At 43.4% G+C, this 25,899-nt stretch overlaps 1 protein-coding gene across 2 annotated transcripts in view; it reads left to right on the top strand.

Moving 5' to 3' along the window:
* The window catches only part of tanc2a (tetratricopeptide repeat, ankyrin repeat and coiled-coil containing 2a), a 134,778-nt gene that overhangs the window by 19,876 nt on the left and 89,003 nt on the right, over positions 1–25,899 (top strand). For both annotated transcript variants that reach the window (XM_058377352.1, XM_058377351.1), the window contains exon 2: positions 11,521–11,631. The gene's annotated coding sequence lies outside the window, so the exon portion shown is untranslated. The remainder of the gene's footprint in view (positions 1–11,520; positions 11,632–25,899) is intronic.

Here is a 25,899-nt window from a genome sequence, read left to right as displayed (position 1 = left end):
AGGTTGTTTAAACACTTGCTGGGTTTTAGATTTCACTCTGTAGCGCAGGTCTGGTGAGAAGCCGGTGCAGGATGCAGGGGGCCACTCGGTTCTTCTGCGGAATAATTCACTAGAACGCGTTCTGCTGAGAAAGCAAACATAGAGGGAGAGAGAGGAAGAGGTAGAGAGAGAGAGAGAGGGAGGCGAGCAGCAGGCTGTTTTTACTCAAATAAACCGACGCCTGAACATGTCCTCAGAGCCGTCACACACACACACACACACACACACACACACACACACACACACACTGTACGTCCCGTTCTCAGAGCTCATCATTCTCCACTTCAGCAGCAGATCAGTTTCAGTGCCCCTCGTTCAGGAGCTTGAGAGCCAGTAACAGAAAGCATGTGACTTCACTCTGAACAAACTCCAGATTACGGAGGCTTTCACCTTCCTCCTTTCTGTCACTAGAGCTGTTCTGTTCCTCGTGTTTTGATCTCTGTGGTCCAGTAACGCTCTGCAGATCTCCAACACGCCAAAACAAGACTTGTGCTTTTATTCATTTTAAACTGACCCGCGTCATTTATGACCAGTTCGTTCTGAGGCTCCGAGCGAATCTGCAGCGTGGAATACATTCATCTGAACAAATATTTTATATATTAATATATTTATTTATTTTTAAAGAAAGCCTGCCAGAAAGGTTCACATGGAAATCAGAGTTCACACACCAGTCTCAGCAGTTTGTTTGTTTTCCAGAGCCAAAATAGTAGGTTTCTCACTAGAAATATTTATTTATTTATTTATTTATTTATTTATTTATTTATTTATTTATTTATTTATTTATTTATTTATGTGTTTGGTCATTTTTTGTTTGTCTGTATTAGTTTGTTAAAATAAATAAATAAATTCATCCTGCATATTTTACAGGTTATTTACATTAGTAAGAAAATTGTAAAATTACAAATTTACAGTTTAAAAAATATTTATAATACTACTACTACAACTAATAATACTAATAATCAACTGTGGGTTTCACATTTAATAAAGAAATAAAATAAAAATATAAACAGATGTATTCTGCATGTTTTGCCATTTATTTTAATTAGTAAGAACATTTTAACAATTAAATTCAAATAAAATGTAATTAAATTGAAAAAGCTGCTACTACCAATAATAATAGTAAAACATATTAAAAATAATAATAACTAGTTTTTTCTACAGTGTTGCACATGAACACATGAATCATATAATAGTAGTAATAATAATAATAATGATGATGATGATAATAATATCCAGGGCCAAAACTGTGGGTTTCCTATTTAATAAAAAATAAATTAAATAATAATATAAACAGATGTATTCTGCATATTTTACAGTTTATTTTAATTAATAAGAACATTTTTAAAAATTAAAATCAAATCAATTTTAATTAAATGAAAAAACTGCTACTTCCAATAATAATAATAAGAAGAAAAATAATAAGAAAAATGTTAAATTTTTTCTCAGTGTTGCACATGAACGCATGTATTGTGTAATAATAATAATAATAATAATAATAATAATAATATTAATAATAATAATAAGCTGGACATTTATCTGAGTAACAGTTATCAGATCGTGTTGTTTGTTTCTCGTCGTCTACTCTGACGTTCACTCGTCCTCTAATCACAGGTCAGCTCTCTCACATCAGGATCCTGAAGAATGACCTTTAGCTTACGCTCCTCTGCCACACTTCACAGCTGGAGCCGTGCAGCCCTGCGGCGCGTCGCTGAGTCGGCTGTGAAATCGCCATTTTCCACTCGGCGCTGCGTAACTGATATAATGAGAGGATCTGAGGAAGCAGAGCTGGAGGGGGGAGGGGCGTGGAAAAGCTCATTCTTCAACACGCCGCCATCAGCAGCTCCATCCTGGAGAATGGCTTTAATCCTGTAGTCCCGAGTCACTTCCGAACTCGAACATCAACAAGCTCAAGCACCGAGCCTCCTGCTGCTGCTGAACATTCCTGCTTTATTGAGTCTCAGTAAAGTGGCCTACTCCGTAACCAGATCAGAAACAAAGCTGTGAAATACCTCATCCTGTTTACTTCACTTCACAATGTTCTGTAGCCAAACGCTAACTAAAACTCTCACTAAATAGCTCAAGTGGTTACAGCTCTGGGTCGTTCAAGCCCCAGCACCGCCAAGCTGCCACCATTGGGCCCTTGAGCAAGGCCCCCAACCAACCCACCTCCAAGGGCGCTGTATCATGGCTGACCCCGCGCTCTGATCCCAACCCCCAAGGATGGGATATGCGAAGAAAGAATTTCACTGTGCAGTAATGTATATCTGACAAATAAAGACAACTTAAATACACAAATATTTCTATTTTATTCAGATTCATTTGGACACCTTGTATCTCAATAAACATTTAATAATCAGTCATAAATCAGCCAACAAAAACAAACTGAGTAATTGAGGGTTTTAGGCATTGCTTAAGGGCCCAGCAGTGGCAGTTTGGTGGACCTGGGATTCGAACACACACCGTTCTGATCAGCACCTTAAACAACCTAGATCACACCACATCCAGACACCGGCTCTGCAGGGTGCCAAAACTTTTTCCTCCCATTGAATGGCTAGTCTTATTCGTCTTGATTTGTTTTGTTGTTGCTTTCAGAATTTCAGAAAATGCAGAATCATTAAAGAAAGAAAGAAACACGCTGTCATATTCGCTAATTAGACGATTTCAAGCTACAAACGTACACAAACTCAGGAAACATGTCGAACTCGAGGAAACAGAATATTTAGCAATAAATGAATCCGTCGTATCCGGAGTGATCAGTTAAACCCAGTGTGAGCAGGAGCACTGGGGTATCTCGGCTAGTTGCATAGCAACTACACACTTGATGGAAAGTCTTTTTTATTGCTGTGTGTGTGAGTGCTGCTGTGTGTGTATGTGTGTGTGTATGTGTGTGTGTGTGTGTGTGTGTGTGTGTGTCACAGTGTTTTCTGTAGAATTCTCTCTGTCCTCCGCTCAGTTCACGCCCAGAAGCTGAATTGTTAAATTAATGACAGGGTTTGAGACTCAGCACAGGGTGACAGTTGCCATATGGCACCGGCGCGGATAAAGCGAGCATCGCTGCTTGTTCAGGAGGCTCCGCCCCTCATCTGAGTGCTTTCTTTGCTAACAGTCATTAAAGTTCACTTCCTGCTTCTCATTCGCACTTTTGCTGTTGCTAAGACCATTTTCTCGGTGATGGATTAATGCGGGAATTAACACTCCATAACGACGGAGTGGCTGTGTCTCCGACGCCGTAATGGCAGCCCTGCCTCAGAGGCGTTAAAGGCGCTTTCGGCGACAAACACAACGTTTTATCGACCCCTCACAGCAAGGCGTGGCAATTATTTCTAATGGATTGTGTTTTATAAGAAATTAGGGATTAGGGGTAGCGTGATAGAAGAGTGAGAAGCGATCCGTCAGGTTTCTGATGGAGCTCGACACATGGACCAATACCCGGTCCCTAAATGAAGCAATAAAACCGTGCACTTCTGCTGCCCCCTCGGAGAATCATCTGGCATGATCGTGCTTCTGAGAGACATCGAGGTTTTTATGCTGGACGCTTTATCCCGGCATCCCTCAGGGCTCTGATCCCAGTCCGCTTTAGAATTCCGAGCGAGTGGCATTTCAGGTTTCCATGTGCGGAGGCAACAGACCCTGAGCCTGACCCAACCCCAGGGCAGTTACAGGTCTTCAGAGAGAGCGTGATCTCTGTCACAATTTCTCCTGCCATTCAGTTATGAGGTCTTAACCTCTGTAAGCCTTCAAACCTCAGCACAGCAGAGGAGAGAGTCCAAGAGAGAGAGAGGGATAGAGAGAGAGAGAGAGAGAGAGAGAGAGAGAAAAGATCAGGCTGCTTTTAAAATAATGAGGAATTGTGTCTGTGTGTGTGAGTCTGTCTGTCTGTGTTTGTGTGGGTGTGTTTGATGGGTTGTTGAGAGATAAAGTGAGAGTTACATTATGAGACGACAAATGTAGTTTTGTGGACTGTAGATTCTGAGAAGGAGGAAGCAGGAGCGACTTTCTTTCTTTCTTTCTTTCTTTCTTTCTTTCTTTCTTTCTTTCTTTCTTTTTCAGTGTCTTTGGAGTATCTAGACAAACATAGCTGTCATTTTGCTTTGTGTCTCTCTTACACCCTCAGAGAGAGACAGAGAGAGAGATGATGTTGACCTTTAGGGAAAAGGAAATCATATTTTTTCCTCATCCCTCTTTAGCTCGGTTTGTTCAAATTTGACAGGTGATCCTGCTCTAATGTGCTTCTCCTCGTCTCAGTACCAGCTGCAGTGTCCAGTCGTGAACATATGAAGAACTTTTTGAGATTTTATACACTACATGTGTCTGTTGTTTAACCCTAAAACTTTCTATATATTTCCTGTGGAAATAACTCAGAGATAAAACTCTCATGACACGCTGTTATAGCCAGACAAATAAAATGCTTGAGGTTAAAGAAATAGAACAATCTCCATCAGAAGCTGACCGGTGCTAGGGTGTAATATTAAACAGCATGAATGAGATGCTTTCTTGTAGCTAACTAAGGGGGTAATGGTTCCTAAACAAATGCCACATTGTGCAACTGGTCACCACAAGCTCTAAGGCCATTGCTGCTTTTGTTATGGTCCTGTAGCATCCGACAGGTGAAATATATCACCATCGGGTCCGACCATACGCGTCCCTCTCGTCTTCTAATCAAGATTTATCTGTTCTGGAGCCAGATGGCTTGCCTGAGAACACTATTTTCCCTTTTAGGCTCCCTCCCATATCCTTAACTCTGTCCCTCCTATTTGTCTAGACGTGAATGATCTCTCCCAGAGGAAAAAGCCATCCCCGTCGTGCCCCACGTCTCTGAGGAATTGGGGTCATCCATCTTTTGATGGCTCATGAAGTACTAACAGTAGCCTGACACCTCACCAGAATGGGTTTAGCCACCGCTCTTGGCTCCATTTGTCCAAGAAATTCATTTTGTCCCATCAATAGTTTCGCCTCAAAGCACTTTTAGTTTTTTTCCCCATCAACTTTTGAAACCTTTTTGACTGAAACTTCTCTCTGGCAGGAGGAAAGAAGGCAGCTGCTCTTAATTCAAGCCACAAGGCTGGGGAAGAATAGAAGGTTAGGAATGACGCGATTGCTCATTATCTGTCGTCTCAGAGTTGGACTTGAGAGAGCGCAGGGACACGTGTCTGCTTCCTTTGTCCAGTCGGACCCAGAATCAGCACCGCAGAAGGGAACTATTCATGTCCGTCCACAAGACAGCTATTGAGAGCCCTTGTCTTGCCGGCGCTCATTATCTGCGTTGGTGCATGCCATTACACTTCATTTTGGCTCGAACCCGGCAGAAGGATATTACAATAGCCGGCAATGTCAGCGAGGCCATTCTTTCAGCACAATATCCGTGTTCCTCAGGCCCTGGAGGGATTTTTCCATTTAATTCCCCATCAAAGCCTCTCACTTCCCACCTGTTGTCTTTGTGAGTCTGTTCCAAAATATTGAAAATATATAATAGCACAGAGCACATGTATAACCTGTTAGAACCTACAACAGCTGGGTGTACTGTTACAGGAAATTAATCCATGCTGAAGTTGCATGACACGAAATGGAGGATTATTTTCCACAGAGTTTTATTCCTTTCATACTGCAAGTCAAACTCTTTCTCTTTCACTTAAACTGTAAAGCGTAAACTCCTATGTCCTGAAGATGATCCCTTTTCCAAAGCGCTGACACTGGAGACTCCTTCTGTTAATGGGATATAATCGTTTAATCCATTCAGATTTAGTAGCACGTTCGCAATAAGAGTCCCTGTTGCCATAGCAACCATAATGTCTTAGGACTATCAGCTAAAACCTGAAGCATAATCACCGATCAGTTCTGAACTCTAACAGCAGCTGGGTATTATGATGTTTCATGTTTGATTGCTTTGCATTGTTCTGTACTCTGAATGTATTTCACTTACTGTGGCTTTGTGTTGTCTTTATTTTGTTTGCTCGAGGCAAGATAAAATATAGGTGTGTTTAGGTTATGGTTTAGGTTAGGAATTGTGGTTGTTCTGTGTGTATCGAGTTCACGCACTCGTCCGGCGTGTTTGAGCCTGTCTGAGCCGTTCCTCCAAAAACTCTTTTGTGTGACTTTTTTGTATTTGCTTTGCATTTTCCCATCCTTTCTTTTGTCATAGTGTTCAGCAACTCTCAGCTCTCGAACTGCCCAAATCCAGTCGGCCCCATTCACACGCCGCTCTCTCGATAATGCCGGTTTTGTTCCAAGTGGCTGGTGACTTAAGGCAGTAATTATTATTCATGTGTCACGTTGCTCCCGTTTCTCAGCCTACATTGTCTCATAGTCCCTGTACTCAGACTGAAAATGTGGGAGTCGAGCGCTGCCCTTAGACACTGAAGAACCTCTTGCTCTGTTTACCCTCCCATCTACCCACCTACTCTCTGCAGATGACTCACACAGACCCCAGGCCATTGGACGTTAAACAAAACACAGTAAACTGTAGATGTTATAGAACCCTCAGCCCACATCAGAGATGGACATGCTCTATAAGAACTTTTGTCGCAATAATATTGACTCTGGCATTTAGATCCAGCCTTGACTCCTGACATATAGCATCTTGCAGGAGCAGGACTAGATTTAAACCTTACAAAATGTTCCCAAAGATCATGGAAGTGCTCTTTGGAGGCTGTTTTGGAGGCTGATAAAAGCTTTTGCTATGGACGTAGTGAACTATTGGTTTATATCCAGCTTAGCTCCTGGATGTCTTGTGTCTCAGAGGTTTAGATTCAGCCTCATTTCGCTCCCGGACCTTGTTCCAGGAAATCCAGCCGTAATCCGGGATGCCTAACATCTTGCAAAGGTTTAGATCCTACTTTGCTTCTTACTGGCCACCATCTAACAGAGGGCTAGATCCAGCCTTGCTCCTTAATGCCTACCATCTGGTAGGGGCTTAAAACCAGCCTTGTTCCTGGACATCATACTTTGTCAGCCTTGCTCATAGAAATGTAGAAGTTTACATCAAGCCTTCTGCTGAAAGTCTGCCATCTTTCAAGGGTTTAGGTCCAGTCTTGCTCTTGGATATGTGCCATCTTGCAGGAGTTTAGATCCAGCCTTCCTCTTGAATTTGCAAGCTTTGATTCTGGTCATCTTGAGAGGGTTGAGATCCAGTAATCCAGTAGGGAGTAATCTAGTACTTCATATTTAAACATATGCTCAAGTTTTGCACAGGAACATTTTTCCTTTTTTTCTTACCAGTGTTAGGGCGGATGTGTGATCCAGTGACCTAAGAAACCCCTCGTGAATCCTTGCAATAGTCCCCCCAGATTACCTGTGAATGACTGGAGGAAATGGGATTTGCTGTTGTCTCTGTGCCTGAGTGTCTGTGCAAGTGTGCAACTGAAGCATTTTTTCCTCCATAAATACATTTTACATATGTGCCGTTTGGAGGAAGTCTCGTCTCCACTGCTTCAACACTGATCAAAATCTGTTTGAAAGTAGAACACGGTGTTCCTTTATAGCTTAGAATTCTAACATCGTCAATCGTTCTCTACCTTGATATCTTCTGATTCAAAGCGTTCTGTGATTCAAACTGTGTGGCTGTACTGAAGGAGTGTGTTCAGCTCTGTAAGCACTCGAGACACTCGCTCGATAAGCTCAAAGCCTGCAAACCTCCTTTGTTACAGCAGCTACCGTTTGTTCTGTGGATATATTCTTGACGCTATTGACAAAAACCCATTGACAGAAATGTCACCAAATCGCAGAGATGTCCTAATTAGTGTAGTGGACAAAAAAGGTCATCCGATATGTTTGTTTCGGAGTTTAATGATGCAGATGCATGTTCACAGTGTTTTTACACTCGGTTTGAATTTGAGTTTGGACCCAGGTAAGGTTTGGGTTCCATTATTATCTGGATGGATTGTTTAAATCTATAGACAATTTGGAAATTCCTTTATGGCTGTTCTTAACATTTATTTAATTAGAGTCTACCAACTGTTGGCACAAGTGGAGTCTGTCAGTTGAAGCCGTTCACTTACATACAAAGATACGTACAAAGTCTCTTTGCTTCATGTGTTTAGAATTTGTCCCACCTCATCAGCAGACCACAACGTGTCTCCTGCCACTGCTGTGAAACTGGAGAGAAGACACCCAAAAGCTACAATATGAGGATATGATATTCCTGAGACAAGGGGTCAGGATCCTGGACTCCTCCCTAGCTCTAAAAGACATTGAACACTGGATCAATCACCTCAGGACAGGTGGACAAAATCAACTAATAAGTAGAGGAAGCATTAGAGGCTACTTTTGCTAAGAAATCATTTTGCCACAATGATAGTATGGTTGCTACAGCCACCCATGACCCTACTGTTTGGGTGGCCTTTATCAGAATGACACCAGACATTTGTGGCCATGTGACCATAAAATAGCAATTAGCACTTACCCCAGATATGTCTGCTGCCCTGTAGTGGAGTATGAAACCATACTGTGGCTTCCCAAGCTAGTTTCTCCTTTCCTCTGCTAGCTGTCTTATGATAGTCGAGATCTAGCTAGTGGGTAGATTGATGATGATGGGAGAAGAAACTCACAAGCAGAACTTTAAGGTTTTTGTTCATAATTCTTCAACCTCGAGTTCCAATAAGAGAGAGTAGAACCATGTAGAATTCATTTCACATTTTACGTTCGGCATCAGTGGACAGATTCAGAACTTCAGATTTAGAAGAGCCCCTTCTGGAACAGTGGGACAAATAACTGGGGAAAATATACAGGAATTATTAACAGCAATGCTAACCAGACTTGAATCAGGTCTTTTCTCATAGTAATGTGAATGTATGCTGCTAGCAGAGTTCAGAGAATATCATAGCTAATAGCTGACAGTTTCACATCAAAAGCCATTTCAGTGCTCGAGTACTCTCAGGACTCGCTCTTCTCCAGGTCAGCGTGCACTCTGAATGAGAAAAAGCAGAAACATGAAGTGCTGAAGAAGAGCAGATTCAGTTCACAGCTGAGGAATATCGCTTCGACAGCAGCTCACCACTCCGAGCCTCTTCCTTTCTTCTTTGACTAGGTTTTGGCAGTTGCTTCATCTCTGTCTCTCTCTCTCTCTCTCTCTCTCTCTCTCTGCCTTTCTCCTCTACTGTCACGTCTCTTCACCCTGCACTTTTCATATCCCTTTTTCTGTCTTTCTTTCTCATGCACTCACTTCTGCGTTTTCTTTCCTCAGTTGTTAGAGAGGTGTGGCTCACGTCCCCGGCTCCAGCTGACATGTGGGAATGTCGCACCTCATGCGATAATGAATCTGGAGGTGTGTTTTATGCCACTTTTGGAACAGCTCTGCTTCTGCTTTGCTCTGTTTCCACGCTGGAGAGAGGAACGCTACACAGAATGGGCTCCATCCTCCAGGGAGATCCTGAATGGTTGGCTAGATGTAGCTGTTTATAGCAGCTAGGTATATACGGTACATGAGAGTAAGATGGTCACAGTGGTGTGATGAGTAGGTATACCAGTGCTCAGGATATTGGAAGAATTTTTTTCAGAATTTCCCAAGGTATTATATCTGAGCTAACTAGCAAGATTCTGTTTATCATTTAAGAATTCATTCTGTCATCAAATTACCCAAAATACACTATATTGCCAAAAGTATTCGCTCACCCATCCAAATAATCAGAATCAGGTGTTCCAATCACTTCCATGGCCACAGGTGTATAAAATCAAGCACCTAGGCATGCAGACTGTTTTTACAAACATTTGTGAAAGATTGGGTCGCTCTCAGGAGCTCAGTGAATTCCAGCGTGGAACTGTGATAGGATGCCACCTGTGCAGCAAATCCAGTCGTGAAATTTCCTCGCTCCTAAATATTCCACAGTCAACTGTCAGCTGTATTATAAGAACGTGGAAGTGTTTGGGAACGACAGCAACTCAGCCACGAAGTGGTAGGCCACGTAAACTGACGGATGCTGAGGCGCATAGTGCGAAGAGGTCGCCAACTTTCTGCAGAGTCAATTGCTACAGACCTCCAAACTTCATGTGGCCTTCAGATTAGCTCAAGAACAGTGCGCAGAGAGCTTCATGGAATGGGTTTCCATGGCCGAGCAGCTGCATCCAAGCCATACATCACCAAGTGCAATGCAAAGCGTCGGATGCAGTGGTGTAAAGCATGCCGCCACTGGACTCTAGAGCAGTGGAGACGCGATCTCTGGAGTGACGAATCGCGCTTCTCCATCTGGCAATCTGATGGACGAGTCTGGGTTTGGCGGTTGCCAGGAGAACGGTACTTGTCTGACTGCATTGTGCCAAGTGTAAAGTTCGGTGGAGGGGGGATTATGGTGTGGGGTTGTTTTTCAGGAGCTGGGCTTGGCCCCTTAGTTCCAGTGAAAGGAACTCTGAATGCTTCAGCATACCAAGACATTTTGGACAATTCCATGCTCCCAACTTTGTGGGAACAGTTTGGAGCTGGCCCCTTCCTCTTCCAACATGACTGTGCACCAGTGACCAAAGCAAGGTCCATAAAGACATGGATGACAGAGTCTGGTGTGGAGGAACTTGACTGGCCTGCACAGAGTCCTGACCTCAACCTGATAGAACACCTTTGGGATGAATTAGAGCGGAGACTGAGAGCCAGCCCTTCTCGTCCAACATCAGTGTGTGACCTCACAAATGCGCTTCTGGAAGAATGGTCAAAAATTCCCATAAACACACTCCTAAACCTTGTGGACAGCCTTCCCAGAAGAGTTGAAGCTGTTATAGCTGCAAAGGGTGGACCGACGTCATATTGAACCCTATGGATTAGGAATGGGATGTCACTTAAGTTCATATGCGAGTCAAGGCAGGTGAGCGAATACTTTTGGCAATATAGTGTATTTTGACAGTTTGTGCTGTTGCCAGATGCGTTTCTCAATTTCAGAGCGCAGTATGCTCATCAGGTTTCACTCATATCATGACTATTCCGGTTTCTGATCAGTCTACCCCTGGGGTGTCCAGTCTTATCCTCAAAATACCAGTGTGGGAGCCTGAGCTTAACCCCGAGCTGGCACGGGTTATTCATATGTTCTTAGGGTTCTCCGGTTCTCCTTCCACCTCCTGAAAACATGCCGGCACGTGGATTAGTGACTAAATTGTCCATCAATGATGTCTTGTGAACGTACAGAGTGGACTCCTACTCCCGGGATAACTAAATTTTGACTAATTCTGTCAATGTGATTGGGTTTTTTTTTTTGACGAAATGGAAATCTCAGGTTTGTTGTGGATGCTGAGAGCAAATGTTCCTGCTCTTCCTGGAATGTAACAAACCCAAAAGACATAACAGAAATCTGATGAAATATTATTAGGTGGATATTATAATCAATTGGTCCCTGTTTGGAAATATAGTTAGTAAGCATGCTTAGTCACTTGAGTATAGAATAGAATGCTTTCCAGAAAGTTCCACAGGACCATCATGAAGTGTTCGAGTGATATAGTGGAGTTGGGTTCGGATTGCTGTTTGTTGCTAAGACATTTCTGACGCTTTGTTTTTTTTTCTTTTCACAGAAATCTTTTCAGCAGAAGCCTGTAGGAGATGGGAGTTGGCTTTCTGGCTCTAAGTGAGAGGTCTGAAGTGCGACTTGACTCTCCACTGAGACTCCCTGTTCATCACAAATGGTGAGTTTTCGCTAAGCTATGTTCCAAAACTGTCCGATTCCTAGCTGAGTTGTTACTCTGTGAGGCTAAAGGCTAAGACCTGCTCCGATGGCTTCTGTGTCTCTTACATGTGAGAGAATGCCAGCTGATCTTTTCCTTATGCCTGATGCTAGTGTCTTTCCTAACTATCTTTGCTAGCCATCTTTCCTAGCCAAAGTGCAGGGTGGCTTAAACTCTCTGTTGTTGAGAATTTGAAACTGCAATCTTTCTAATGTGAGGGATTAAGCCTCTGGGGATTAGTGAACCACACCAGCAGGTGTACAAGCTCAGGTTAATGATGCTACTTAACTGACACTGAGGTTTGTTTTCTGCTACCTCCTGTATTCAGTCTGGTGGTCTGACGTGAAGTCACATGAAGGTTTGAGGTTTGCAATGGACCTCAGTGAACAAGGGCTGTGTCTCAATCAGCTAATTATCTCCCCAGGTAGTGAATGACTAGATGGTGTCCACAATTTGGGACAATGATAAGGATCAAGCAGGATCATAGGCTTGTTAGTGGATTTTTTTCTTCACAAACCATGTACAGAACAGCAAATCTAGTTCAAATGTATCACTAGCAATCATTTGATCTACATCATTGATTACAAACTACTTCCATTTGTAGACGTTGCTGAGAGTTCGGGTTGGCCACCATTTTTCTCCTGCTGTGAGGCTTCAGAAAATATGATGTCCTGACTTCTAGTGAGAAGACGAACATAGTGAGCTCACAGGTTTTTGTGGTGCATTGTGGGATTTTTTTTAGAGTGAACATTCCAGTGCTGTGGAAGCATTTAGCGAGAGAGAGAGAGAGACAGAGAGCACTTAAAATGGCTGACTCCCTGATCAGCACCCTGGGAGCTGTAAGTGTAAAGGGCAAGAAGGTAAAAATCAAGCTGTAGCAGTTTACAAGTGCAGTAAAGTATGAATTTAAGAAAAAAATGGCTTTCTTGAGGTGGCTGGATGGCAACATTTTAAGCTTTACACCACAGAGCTGCTGATTGGTCAGAAGGAGCTTTAAGCTTTACACCACAGAGCTGCTGATTGGTCAGAAGGAGCTTTAAGCTTTACACCACAGAGCTGCTGATTGGTCAGAAGGAGCTTTAAGCTTTACACCACAGAGCTGCTGATTGGTCAGAAGGAGCTTTAAGCTTTACACCACAGAGCTGCTGATTGGTCAGAAGGAGCTTTAAGCTTTACACCACAGAGCTGCTGATTGGTCAGAAGGAGCTTTAAGCTTTACACCACAGAGCTGCTGATTGGTCAGAAGGAGCTTTAAGCTTTACACCACAGAGCTGCTGATTGGTCAGAAGGAGTTGATTAGTTTTCTAGAGCAGCAGCTTTGGCAGGTGCACAGCCACACATCACAGCTCTAGATACATTAACACACTCGTTCTGAGACGTTATTGTTTCCATGGCGACAGCTGGTAAACAGACCTAATGGTGAAGTTTTCTTTAGCAAGGTAGGAGTCTTCAGTGTCAGGGTAAGGAGGATCACTGGTCATCCTGTGATTACGGAATAAACTGTACTCATGGCTATACTTGTGGTACGACCCGTTTTTGCCCTTTCCCTACTGGTCCAAGGCTTCAAAACACTGTGAAGCATAAATCATCTGGAATCTATAAAATCCACAGGGTCAGAGTTTTCAGCAGAGATCAGTTCTGCACGCTTCATTCCTCATTCCTTCGTTCGTTTGGCGCAGAACCAACCTTCCCTCCTTCCCTTCTTCCCTCCACACAGCTCTGCTCCACACGTTCATTCCGAGTGCAGCCGCCGAGCGCTTATGGCTCCTGATGCAGAGGGAATTCGGGGTATGACGTATCTGTCAGGTAGCCGCAGGTTCTCTGATTCAAGTCTCCCAGTTTCTACAACGTTTTGTTTCTACTCACTTTTGTTTTGATTTTTTTCCCCAAGATTTCCAACAGCTTTACTCTTAGTACAGAAACACTGTGAAGATAAAGTTTTAACAACATTGTAGACACCTGAAATCTGCAAGAATAAACCAGAACGAATCAAGTTTACCCAGCAGAGGATGCGGCAGGCGAAAGATGTCTGTGTTTCTGGTAGCTTTCTGCTACTTTCACCTTGTGTGCACTTTTTTATTTCTCTGAACTTTGACCTGTGAATTGATGAACCTCTGGTTTTACTCAGTAGAAAGTAAGAAGGAGGGACTGTGTGCTGTCTGATTGGATAAACATACTCAGATTCCACACTTATGTTAGCACTGAGAGTACTGGGAAGTGTTGCTCAGTGGTTAAGATGCTGGACTTTTGCTCAGAATGTTAGGAGTTCAAATCCCAGCATCATCAACCTGCCACTGCCTTAACACCCAGCTGTATGATTGAGGCAAATGTACCATAAAAGCATCTTCCAAATAGATTTTAAATAACCCCTCCAGGGTCCTGGGTTCGAGTCCCGCTCACTGTGTGTGTGGAGTTTGCATGTTCTCCCCGTGCTTGGTGGGTTTCCTCCGGGTGCTCTGGTTTCCTCCCACTGTCCAAAGACATGCTTCTAGGCTGATTGGAGTCTCTAAATTGCCCGTATTGTGTGATTGTGTGAGTGAATGAGAGTGTGTGTGTTCCCTACGATGGGTTGGCACTTCGTCCAGGGTGTATCCTGCCTTGATGCCCGATGACGCCTGAGATAGGCACAGGCTCCCCGTGACCCGATGATAGATCGAATAAGCGGTACAGACAATGAAATGAAAATGAAAGATGAATTGTAGTTTTAAGCAGAGACCATGTGGTTATGTTCCCTGTTCCCAGTTCTGAGTCTGTGAGCTAGCGTAGCTAGATGTGCATGATGAGATTTCTTTGAGTCACCCTGGAAAAACAGACGTCTTCCAAACACTAAATAAAAAACGACAGCCGGCAAAAACATGGCCACTATGGACTACAACCTCCAGCACTGGCAGCTTCACCACCTTCCTGATTACTCACCTGTTTACCCACTCTCAAGAGCGCTCAGTTCCTGTGGCTGACTTGGCCATGCTGTGGTACGCTGGTTTTTGGATTGTTGCCCGTTTCTTGATTTACGAGCGTGTTTTGTTTTGTCTGCTTTTCTCTGTTTGCTTCTCGGGTTTTGACTTTGATCTGCCTTCGCCCTTTTTCAACTTGCATTTGCGTTTGTTTCCTCCCAGCGCTCGTGACACTTTGTTTGAATAAACTGTCTCACTTCCATCACAATGTTGTGTATCTTCATGCCAACTGGTAGAACATTACAGTCTGCCATGGAAGCAAGGTTCTCTGGTTAACATCTCCCCTTTTTTCTCTTAAAGGTTCCTCCTAATGTACTAAAGCTAAATCATTTCACCATTAAAAATATATTTAGCTTGCACTTCCCAGTTCACGCTTAGGTTTGGCTGTTGAGACGATTCTTCCAATCTACCAATCAGGAGCGAGAACAGTGTGTGAACAAGATCTGTACAGCTGATTCCTTTTCCTGAGGAAAAAATCTGAGGATAAAAAATTAAATTGAAATCAACATGCTTGCGTTAGTCTTGTGTTTAGTTAAAGGAACCATTTTGTGTTGTAAATTTAGTCGGTCACGCCGTGTTTACTTTTTTCCTTCCTTTCCTTTCTCTCTAATAAAGTGTCAGTAGTACAGCAACAACAGGAAGTGTGTCACGGAGCCTCGGACGCTAGAAACAGGAGCGCAGCCAGGGATTATGGAGGATTATTTCCCTTTGATCTGCTCCGAAACAGAATGACGGCGATGAGAAAAGAAGCAAAGCTGCTGCATAATTCTACCTTTTTATCCTTTTTTCTTTTGTGCCTTGGTTTCTAGGTGACGATTGGGTTTTCTGTCAGGATGAAATAAATAGAGAGAAGCAGAGAAAGAGATGGGAATGTAAACGCTGAGGCGAGCGTCCAGTTAAACCCGGCTTTCTCTAATCTGTTTCTTTTCTGGTTGAGACACTTCACACCTGAGCTTTAGAGACGGTCAGGGACTGGATGGAATTGGATATTGGCAATGTCTAATCTAAACATGGAGAATCAAGATGTCGAGTGGAGACTACAGTGGGCGGAGCTTCCTATGCTCCCATGTGCCGCCCTCCAGCAGATGCACTGTTACATTTGGATGCTGTATGAACCTGAGCATGTTCCTTGTTTCACGCCGTTCTGATTTTTTCAACATTTTAACGATTAAGAAACACACGAAGAGGTGTGAATTTGATTATTTAAACAATACTGACTAGTTGTGACTTTGCGTCTCAGCTGATGTGAGGAAAATGTCAGGAATTTTGTGAGATGTGGTGAGTGAGGATCTTCATGCTGTGATGTTTTTGAGGAAACTTTTACAGTAGCCCTGACGAAGGCTAAGAGCTTCTGCTAATTCCCGGCTCTCGATAACGTCTACTCACAGACACGCTGCCATGTGTCTCTAAAGAAACTTAACCCTTTTAACCAGAGCACTGCTGAAATGGACTTCTGGGACGTTTTCAATCAGTATAAAGAAATGAACGATGTTCAGGCTGTGAGTCTGATAGAAAACGAGTCTGTTTAGCTTTCAGTGTGTTTTAGCCGTGTGTTTTTCCCTCTGTTGGAGAACCTTACACAGAATTTTACTGGTTGAACATGAAATCTGAGCTGCTTTTTAGATGAACAAGCACTCGGAGAACATCTCAGAGAGCAGAAATGGGTTTGATCTCAACATTTACTCTAAAGATACAAACATTTGTGTGGAAAAAAACTAACCTGGAATTTTTCTATGAATATATTGTTCCTAGTAGTCTAGGGGAAAAATACACAGAAATACTCCTGAAACACTAAAATTTCTTAAAGTCCTGACTTTCATATGAGCTTCATATTAATCTCCACTGTGGAGTGAAACATGACAAAAATCATCAACATGGACACAACAACAACAGGAGGAGGAAACTCGTTTTTTTAAGTTAATGTAAGGTCATGGAAGTTGTTGTTGTTTTTGGGAAAGCCCGCCTCTTCTCGTCCTCTCGTCTATGTCCGGCGCCCCAGTCATAAAGCTACACCACTGCGTTTTAAGTCACAACATCTGTTTCAGCCTCGTCGCCTAATCGCCTCCATATTTTTCAGAGGTCTGTGGACACGAGGCGTTGGAGCGATTGGAGAGAAACGGTCAGACTGTAGCTGTGTGACTGCGTGCGGCTCGCTTCGCTTTCTCCTGCTGATTTATCTACTGATAAATGGAGATGGATCGTATCGAGGAGTCGATCAATGGGTTATTATTTATACAAAATTAAAAGCCCTGGCCTGCGGTGGAGCAAGCGTCGCTGTGCGTCTTTAATTTCGCTTTGCGTTCAGAAGAGAAGTGAAGAAGAGAAGCTCATTTTGCCTAGCTGTTTAATAAATAGCTATTAGAGCAGATGGAGTGTTAGCTAACAGGATCTAGCTGGGAAACGCTACACAAAGCAGCATGTTTAACTAGCTTGATGAATTGACGTGGAATTCCAGGTCAGAGGTCAGCGATTTTTGTGACTTCCCCCTCGTCAGGATCTGGAGGAACTGTCTCTGTAAGCGGCAGTGACATTTTTACAGGAGAGCAGATTTGTTTGCGGGGTAGTTAGCGAGCGAGGAGATGGCGAGTGGGTGATGTCACAGCGGGGTCCATGGCGTAGCGGCATGTCCTGATGGTCTGCTGCCAGCTTCCTGCGGCACGTCTTTACTTGGCAGAGCTCCACGCTTAACGGGGGCTCGTGCTCGGAGAAAGGTTAATGCTCAAACACGCTGGAGCTGACATGATTAGTTGGACCTGAGCTGGTCCCCCTGCTTAGCGACCTCTCTGTAGGACACGGGGACGTTGTAGCTGCACTGCAGCTCTCTAACACCGAAGTGATGATAATGAGCTCCGGGGCTGCAGGTTTACGGTCACTCCATTAACATGATGGACGCACAATTGTAGTGGGGTGAAGTGATGCTACAGGAAACGTCTTCTCCTGTCGTGTAAAGAGCTGTGTGTGTGTGTATGTGTGTGTGTTCTACACTATACTATTATCAATACATTATCTGATTTTTTCTTTCTTTCTTTTATATTAGCTTTTTTTGAAACAGTTGATAATAACTGTGTGTCTGTTTATAGAGAACACGCCTTCTTCATTGTTACTGACAGATACAGAGGCCACGCCTTCATTGTTACTGACAGATACAGAGGCCATGTCTTCTTCATTGTTACTGAAAGGTACAGAGGCCATGCCTCCTTCATTTTTACTGACAGATACAGAGGCCATGCCTCCTTCATTGTTACTGACACATAAAGAGGCCACACCTCCTGCACTAAGTCTGACAGGAAGACAGGCCATGCCTCCTCCACTTATTCTGACAAATAGGCCACGCCTTCTTCATTATTGCATACAGATACAGAGGCAATGCCTGCTTCACTGATTCAGACTGAAAGATAGGCCACACCTCCTTTACTTGTTCTGACAGAAAGACAGGCCACGCCTCCTTCACTGATTCTGACAGATAGACCACGCCTTCTTCACTATTCCTGAGCAGTACACAGGCCACGGTCTAGTTGTATCTCTGATTAAAACTGGAAGCCTGAAGGTCTTCACAGGTCCTAGTACCAGCTGGCTCTCACCGTTTGGTGAAAAGCAGATCACGACTTTCTGTTTGTCACTCCGCCTCCTTTTCCTCCTACACTTCTGAACAGCCTTGAGGTTTTTCTGACAAATCCTGAACCAGCCCTCACACACACACACACACACACACATAAATGGGAACTATTTATGGCCAATTTCTGCATGAGGGGTCACATATTAGTGGTCAAGTCATCGTGAAAAGAACTGAATGATCTCAAAGATGAGCCAAAGTGAGGAAGAGTCTGCTGGCTCTCACACATAATGCCTCATTGTGTGTGTGTGTGTGTGTACTAAATGATTACACTCTCCTTGTTCACTGAGTTAAACGCGGGACTCATGAATTCGCACACATCAGGAGACGTGACGGCGCTGCTTCCATAGCCGGGCTTTTACAGACGGCTCGTTCCTGACGCCGCGAGCGTTCGCGCATCTGAAAAAAAAAAAACGGTCGCTGGGCAACGGTTGCTGTGGCAACCCCGGGGCGTGTGTTCTCATACGGCTCCGTGTGTCAGCGTGTGACCTGCTTGTTAACCCGCTTCTTTCTTTAACCGTGTTTTTCATTTAATGAGCAGCAGCGGATTAAAGCAGGAGGCCTCGTAATCCCCGCTGGTGTTTGTGTTCCTGTTCTTTTCCTTTTTTACCTTTCACGCGAAGGAGGATGGAAAATTCACCCTAAACCTCTCGCATATTAATCTCCGTAATTAACAAGTTATTTTCCAATCTTTCAGCAAGGTGATGTTTTTTTCTCCCCCTGCATTAGCCTCAGTACCTGCTGATAGCAGTGCAGTGTGATTTACTCCTCGTTTCACCTCAAGAGAGTGATGCGGCGGCGCTTTAAGCTTTTATTCATCAAGTCTCTTCAGCTCTCTGACCTCCACATCTAAACAGATCAGCTTCCAAAAAAAGGTCACGCTAACACCCCTATCATCGCTAACTAACTAGCTGAGCTAGTGTAACCCTCCACATGCGCGTCCTCTATGCTGCATTGCATTCTGGGACGTTGAGTCTAGCGTGTACATCAGCCTCTCCTCTGACTCAGAGTTTTCTGCTCTGTCAGTTTTGGATGAAGAGATGAAGGAATAAGTGTATTATTGTGAGGAAATAGAGCTGAATTGATGTGTTATTCCTCCACCGTCTCTCCAGCATCCTCTCTCTCTCTCTCTCTCTCTCTCTCTCCGGAATAAATGAAGCAGACGGCTTTAGAGATGTTTTACAGTATTGAGCGTTTGAGACGCGGATCACGTTGCAGGTTCCTGCTGATGAATCTGAATCTGCTCGCTAGTCGTTATTACAGCAGGACTTTCTCTCCAGGTGAAGCTCAGTGCCGGGATTCTCAAACTTTTATAACTGGTTTAAGTGTAAAAGAAACTCCACAAGACTTGCGTATGGATTTCTTTCAGATTTTAAAGAAGATTTTATGGAGCCATGGAGATTTCCTTTCATGAACTTTCCGCTGATGAAGACGTAAACAGACCTCGGTGCATGGACCCTTAAATATAAACTATGATGATGATGATGGTGGTGATGATAGGGATATTTTTGTCTAGTTAATTAAGAGAACCTTTGTCTCCTTCTGACCAAAGTGACATGACTCAACAAAGGGAGAGAAAGAGAGAGAAAGACAGACAGACAGACAAAAAAGATAGACAGATAGAAAAGAGAGAGAGAGACAGACAGAGAGAATGACAGATATACAGACAGATGCAGAGAGACAGACAGAAAAAAGAGAGAGGAGAGACAGACAGAAAAAAAGAGAAAGAGAGACACAGTAAAAGAGAGAGAGTGATTGATAGATAGATAGACAGACAGACAGACAGACAGACACACACACACACACACACACACACACAATTTCCAGCATGAGCTTCATCTTATTCCATGTAAAAGTGAGTGTGTTTCTGGAGTCGAGTGTCGCTCTGAACATAATATTTCACACACAGAGGTCAGATATCATTCCTCTTTATCCCAGTACGCTCCACTTGAGGCACGGTTCCCAGTTCCCAGCTCCCAGTTCCTGGCTCCCGGTTTTCCTGCTGCCACAAACACCAGGTTTTGTAAAAGCCGGATAATTCTCTTTAACACACTTCCTGTTTTGTCGGCACTTTAAAGGTTTTTAATGGCAACATTTTTAAGCGGCGTATCCTGTTTGGAATTTCTGCTCGTTTGTCACACAATAACCTGACGGAAATCTGGGGTGTGTGTGTGTGTGTGTGTGTATCCCGTGAAGTTGATTGGTCAGAAGGTGGGGATGAGTTTTCTGGAGCAGCGGCTCTGAAGCGGCTGTATATTAATGCTGTAAGTTTTCAGACGCCTTCAGGACAGAGGAGGTGTTTGTGGGGGTGCTGGTGAGGGAGCGAGCGTTTATAGCTGCTATAACGTAGGCGAGAACAGGAACTAACTCATTATCTGATCTTTCAGTATGACCAGAAATGAATACACACTTATTATTCTGTCATAAATAATACAGTGTATAAGTGTTGAGAATTTGCTCTCTTTTTACGGCTGCGTCTGTAATGGAATAAAGCCATGAAAAGAGAAAGCAATCCAGTGTCAGTGTGAAGTCCGAGTCGTTTCAGGAAGAGTCATGAATTTGTTAATCAAATCCCGCAGCATGTCCAGTTCAGCTCAGCCTGAGTGCCGGGTGTCGCAACATGACACGCCACATACGTGAGGGATCACCATAGATTATCCGTGACGTTTTTAACGTCTTTCCTGTAGGCAAATAAAGTAACGAGGAGGACTGGAACACGGCGTGTGCTGCAGCTTCCAGGAAATGAATCAGTAATGTGTAGAGAGCGGGAGGATTTTTACTGTGACAATCTTTTATTCCTTTCACACCGCAGATGAGAATCGTTTGTATTTCTGACCCGCTCTGACCATTCAGATGTGAGAATTCGACAGATGTCTGGGGCTGTGGTGCAAGTCACATGACCACATTAGAGTCTAACGTGCAGAAGTTCTTACTCTGCATCTGAAGAAGAACGGTTCTATTAGGAACCTAAAATGGTTCTATCACTGTTGTATATAAGGAAACACAAATGGTGTCGAAAAATTCGGGAAAAAAAACAAGCTGATGAATATTATTTAGGCTCATTTTTTATTATTATCATTATTTTTATTATTTATTTTTTTTTACTATTAATATTATTATTTTTTATTATTTATGATTATTATTTTATTAGTAATATTTATCATTAATATTAGTATTATTATTAATGTTATTTTTATTTATCATTATCAATATTATTATTATTATTATTATTATTATAGAAAAGGCATCAAATTCAGCCACAGTATCAGTTTTTCAGCGTGGGCGTGTCCTGAGGCGTGTAAAATCCTCTGTAGTTTTGATCACACTGAAGCTCCTCCCACTTCCTGAAGTGTTTCATCATTTCACTTTGAATTCTTTCACAAATTTAATCAACTGCATGATGAAATGCAGCGTTTCACTTCACCACAGCATTATCTATCTAGCTAGAGATAAAGCTCTAAAAGTAATGGCACCCGGTTCATCTGACACATTGTACACCTGCCACAGAGCTGCTTTAATACAAAAGCTTCAGCACTCTCTAATGGGCTTTTACACAGAACCACAGGGTTCTATAGACAACCCAAAAGGTTTATTTTTATTTTTTTTTTTTAAGTGTGTATAGTGTGGAGCTTGCTAAGATGAGTAGTTAGTAACGTTGCTAGCGATTTGGACCAAACAGTAAAGCAACAGATTTTGCAGTATATCAAATAAACACTACATGAAACTAAACTCCACACTCCACACATTTGTGAATAATTCATTAAGAATAAATGATCAGCTCTCAGGGTGTCCAGTTAAACTGGACGATGTGGTCATGACGTCACCGTATCTCCGGCTCTACACACGACCACACAGCTACACAACACATTACAACAACATTAGACATTTGCAAAACCGTGGTTGCCGCGGCAGCGCTACGTTTAAGCTGCTTGTAAATAAACGGGTGAAGACAAATGATGAGGTTTAAGATGAAGAGATGAGTTACGTTTCCTCCTGTGTCCTCAAACTGAAATTGTACAACATTTTTAAATTGTTTATAATTGGCTTTAGGAGGTGTCGTGTCTTTCAGAGGCTGTGTGTGTGTGTGTGTTTGGCTGGTTTCCATCAGTGCTCATCAGATCTTGTTTCATTAACACTTCATTTTCACTTCCTTATGTTTGTGTGTGTGTATGTGTGTGTGTGTGTACACCAGAATTTATTTGCTCTTAGTCTTTAAGTCGATACGAATTTGTTTCCGAGGTCGTGAACTCGTGTGTCAGCCTGAGTGAGTCCTCAGCTGTCTGTCACACACACACACACACACAATGACAAGTCACTCCATTTGCAGGCGAGTCTTGCTTGTCCCTCTGTGTGTGTGTGTGTGCGTGCAGGACACTGTCCCCTGGAGCACGTCCCGTCTAGCCGCCCCTGCTGATTGATTGACAGCTGATGCGAGCGACAGTCCTCTGGGGAGCGAAGGCCATGGCGGCTGTTTGTTTAATGTGGGACCTGCACACGCGCCGACCGTAAAGCGCCTCATATGTACTGGTCACGAGGACGAACCTGTCCGTCACAGCGACACCCCGGCCGCTGAGCGCTCGTTAGTCTTGACACTCATCTCTGACGGATGTCTCCATCCTCACACCTCCTTTAAATACGATCAGAAGGAGAAGGAGCATTAACAGAGCCGTCAGATCTCGCCCGGAATACGAACCGTTTTCACGCCAGAGAGAGAAATCCTCATCCTCGAGGTTGTTAGGGTCAGCAGCGGGTTTGGGATAATAGGTAGTGGTGTTGTGGGATGACATGAATAACGACATCAAACAAGAAAGGCTTTCATACTTGTGTTTTTTAAATTTAGAGTAACCCTGTAATACTCACTATACAGTCATCCAGTGTAGCCGGTTTTAACCGGATTCAGTACATTTTTTTTCAGTTGTGTTTAATTACCAGGGTTGCCAGATTGCTACAGAATCCACACCAAAGACCAGCTTAATAGAAAAAGGTGAAATATTTTCTTCTTTCTCTCTTCTCTTTTTCTTTGTTTGGGAAGCTTGGCCACTGTGGTGTGTGTACATCCATTATTCACTCTATTATTCCTCTTTCCCTCTCTCACTCTTTGCCATAATTCTTACAATAGGAATGATTTCCTTCATCTTAGACATATTGTCTCTATTGATACATTTCCCTTTCCTTTTTCTGGTTTAATTTTATTTGATTTTGTTCTGAATATTTGCTATAAAACAGGATCTTGAAGATCATTTTTCTCAATCTGGCAACCCTGACATCCCTGTTCCCATTTTATTGGCCACTGAGTGCAATGGTAATCTCTTAGGAGATAAACGTGGAGTGATCATGACCGTGTGGTGTGATGAAATGAAGGTACTGTTACCACACTGATGGAGGAGAAGATGGAGGAGACAAAGGAGAAGATGCAGGAGGAGACGGAGGGTGACATGGAGGATGAGATGGAGGAGGAGACAGAGGGGAAGAAGGAGGAGAAGATGGAGAAGATCGAGGATGAGACGGAAGAGAAGATGGAGGAGGAGACAGGAGGATATGGAACAGAAATGGAGGAGGAGATGTAGGATACAGAGGAGAAGATGGAGGAGATGTAAAAAACACATAGAGAAGGAGACTGAGGAGAGGGAGGAGGTGGATGAACAGGAGAATATAAAGGAGGAGAAGGTGGATGAGTAGGAGAAGACAGAGAAGTTGAAGGAGGAGAACGCTGCAGAATGGAGAAAGGGAAGACTGAGGAGGAGAGGGAAGGGAAGGAGAAAACAGCAGAGGAGACTGAATAGAAGGACAAGACTGTGGAGAAGGAGAAGATTCAGAAGAATTTGGAGAAGGAGATGGAGAAAACAGCAGAAAAGACTGAGGAGAAGGAGAAAACCTGGGAGAAGTTGAAGATGGCGGAGAAGATAAAGGAGAAACAAAAGATGGAGGAGAAGCGGAAGATGAAGGAGAAGATAAAGTAGAAACGGGATGGAGGAAAAGATGAAGGAGAAACAGAAGATGGAGCAGAAGATGAAGGAAAAACAAGATGGAGGAGAAGATGGAGGAGAAACAGAAGATGGAGGAGAAGATAAAGGAGAAACAGAAGGTGAAGCAAAAGATGAAGGAGAAGGAGACAAATGAAAAGGTGGATAAGAAGGAGGAGAAGGAGAAGATTGAGGATTAGTTGAAGGAGAAGCAGAAGATGCAGGAGAAGCAGATGGAGGAGAAGCTGGGCAGCTGAGAAGGTGTGTGTCTCTGCAGGAGATAGAGAGGAAGTGACCCCTCACTTGATTGGACAGATCTTTCCACAGACACGCTGATGATAAACATCACCACACCAATGCTCCTCAGGAACACCAGCTTTAGATGCATTGCTGATTTAATCACCAGCGTTATCAGAAGTTCAGACAGCTGAAGCAGGCGTGAAGACCGTGCAGTGTTTCTGATCTTACTCATTAAACCACAGGCAGAATTCTGATTAGTCAGAAACCATCATGTTACTATAGTAACAGCTCCTTCACAGAAACCTGATAAATAAAATCACCAGTAACAACTTAGAGTGCCTTCTTTTTTTGTTGTTGTTTTTACTCTGAGCTTCTTCTCCATCGCGCCTTTGTGCCTCAGCCGATGCTGGCACAAGTCGTATCGCCCCAGGAGGCAGAAAGTGGGGGTAGAACTGGAATCTAGGTCAAGGCTGAGCGAGTGATGCATCGATTCTGATGACTGTCCATTTACTTCCATTTCCTCTGAGGCACAGGAGAGCGATCTGCTGGGCTGAAGATCACAAACGCTCAGGTGTAGTGTCCTAAATGGGTTCCTGTAAGGGTTCTTTGTTTTCCAGAAAGGAATCACGGGTTCTCCAACAAAGGAACCTAATGTTCTATCTGAAAAACATTTTCCCCAAAACCTTATCGAAAAGGTTTGTCCCTGTGTAGGTGGACGTTTAAGGTACCATGTAGAACCCTAAATCAGAGGCTTTCTCTTTAGGTAGTCAAGACTTCTTTGCTATCTTTTTTGCTGGTTCTGTGTAGAACCCTCCCTCATAGGTAAACACACTGTGGTAGGTTTAACTCAGTAGTTTCAAAAATTTCTCCAGAGCTAAACAGGAATAGTGACCCCTCAAAACGCTGGAGTAAAAGAACCCTTCTTTAAGGTACTCTGTAGAGCCCAGAAGCAGTGGTTAATAATAGGGAACGCTGTGTTGCAGGATTCTGCAGTACTTTTAATGGTTCTTCTAAAGAGTTGAGCTGAAGAACCCTTCAAAATCCACAATAAGAACCTGTCTGGGTTGCAGTATGCAGAACCCACAAGAAGAAGGTTTCAGTAGAAACCTGTTCTGTGTTTAGTTGGCTGAAGTTGGTGTTACTCGAGGAGGCTAGTTAAGGTTCCTCTGATCTTAGCTTCCTCTGGTGTAGGGTTATACTTAGAAGCTAGCTACAGAGCTGCTTCAGCTGAAGAACCATTAAGGGTTCTAGATATCAAGTCAGTGCTCAGTGGGAAGTGACCAGAGGAGCTTCCTGTCTGGTTAGTCCTGATTCTCTGTAGTTAGATAGGAACCCAATCTGACAGGGAAGCGCCTTTCTATGTGAAAACTCATTGCCGAAGAGCGTTTAAGGGTTTCTTGCAGACGTCTTCAGTCAGCGCTCAGGAGGAAATGACTGGAGGAGCTTTCTGTCTGGTTCT

Source organism: Hemibagrus wyckioides, linkage group LG24 (genome assembly GCF_019097595.1).
Source record: "Hemibagrus wyckioides isolate EC202008001 linkage group LG24, SWU_Hwy_1.0, whole genome shotgun sequence".
Lineage (NCBI taxonomy): Eukaryota > Metazoa > Chordata > Actinopteri > Siluriformes > Bagridae > Hemibagrus > Hemibagrus wyckioides.
This window is presented reverse-complemented; position numbering and strand designations above follow the sequence as displayed.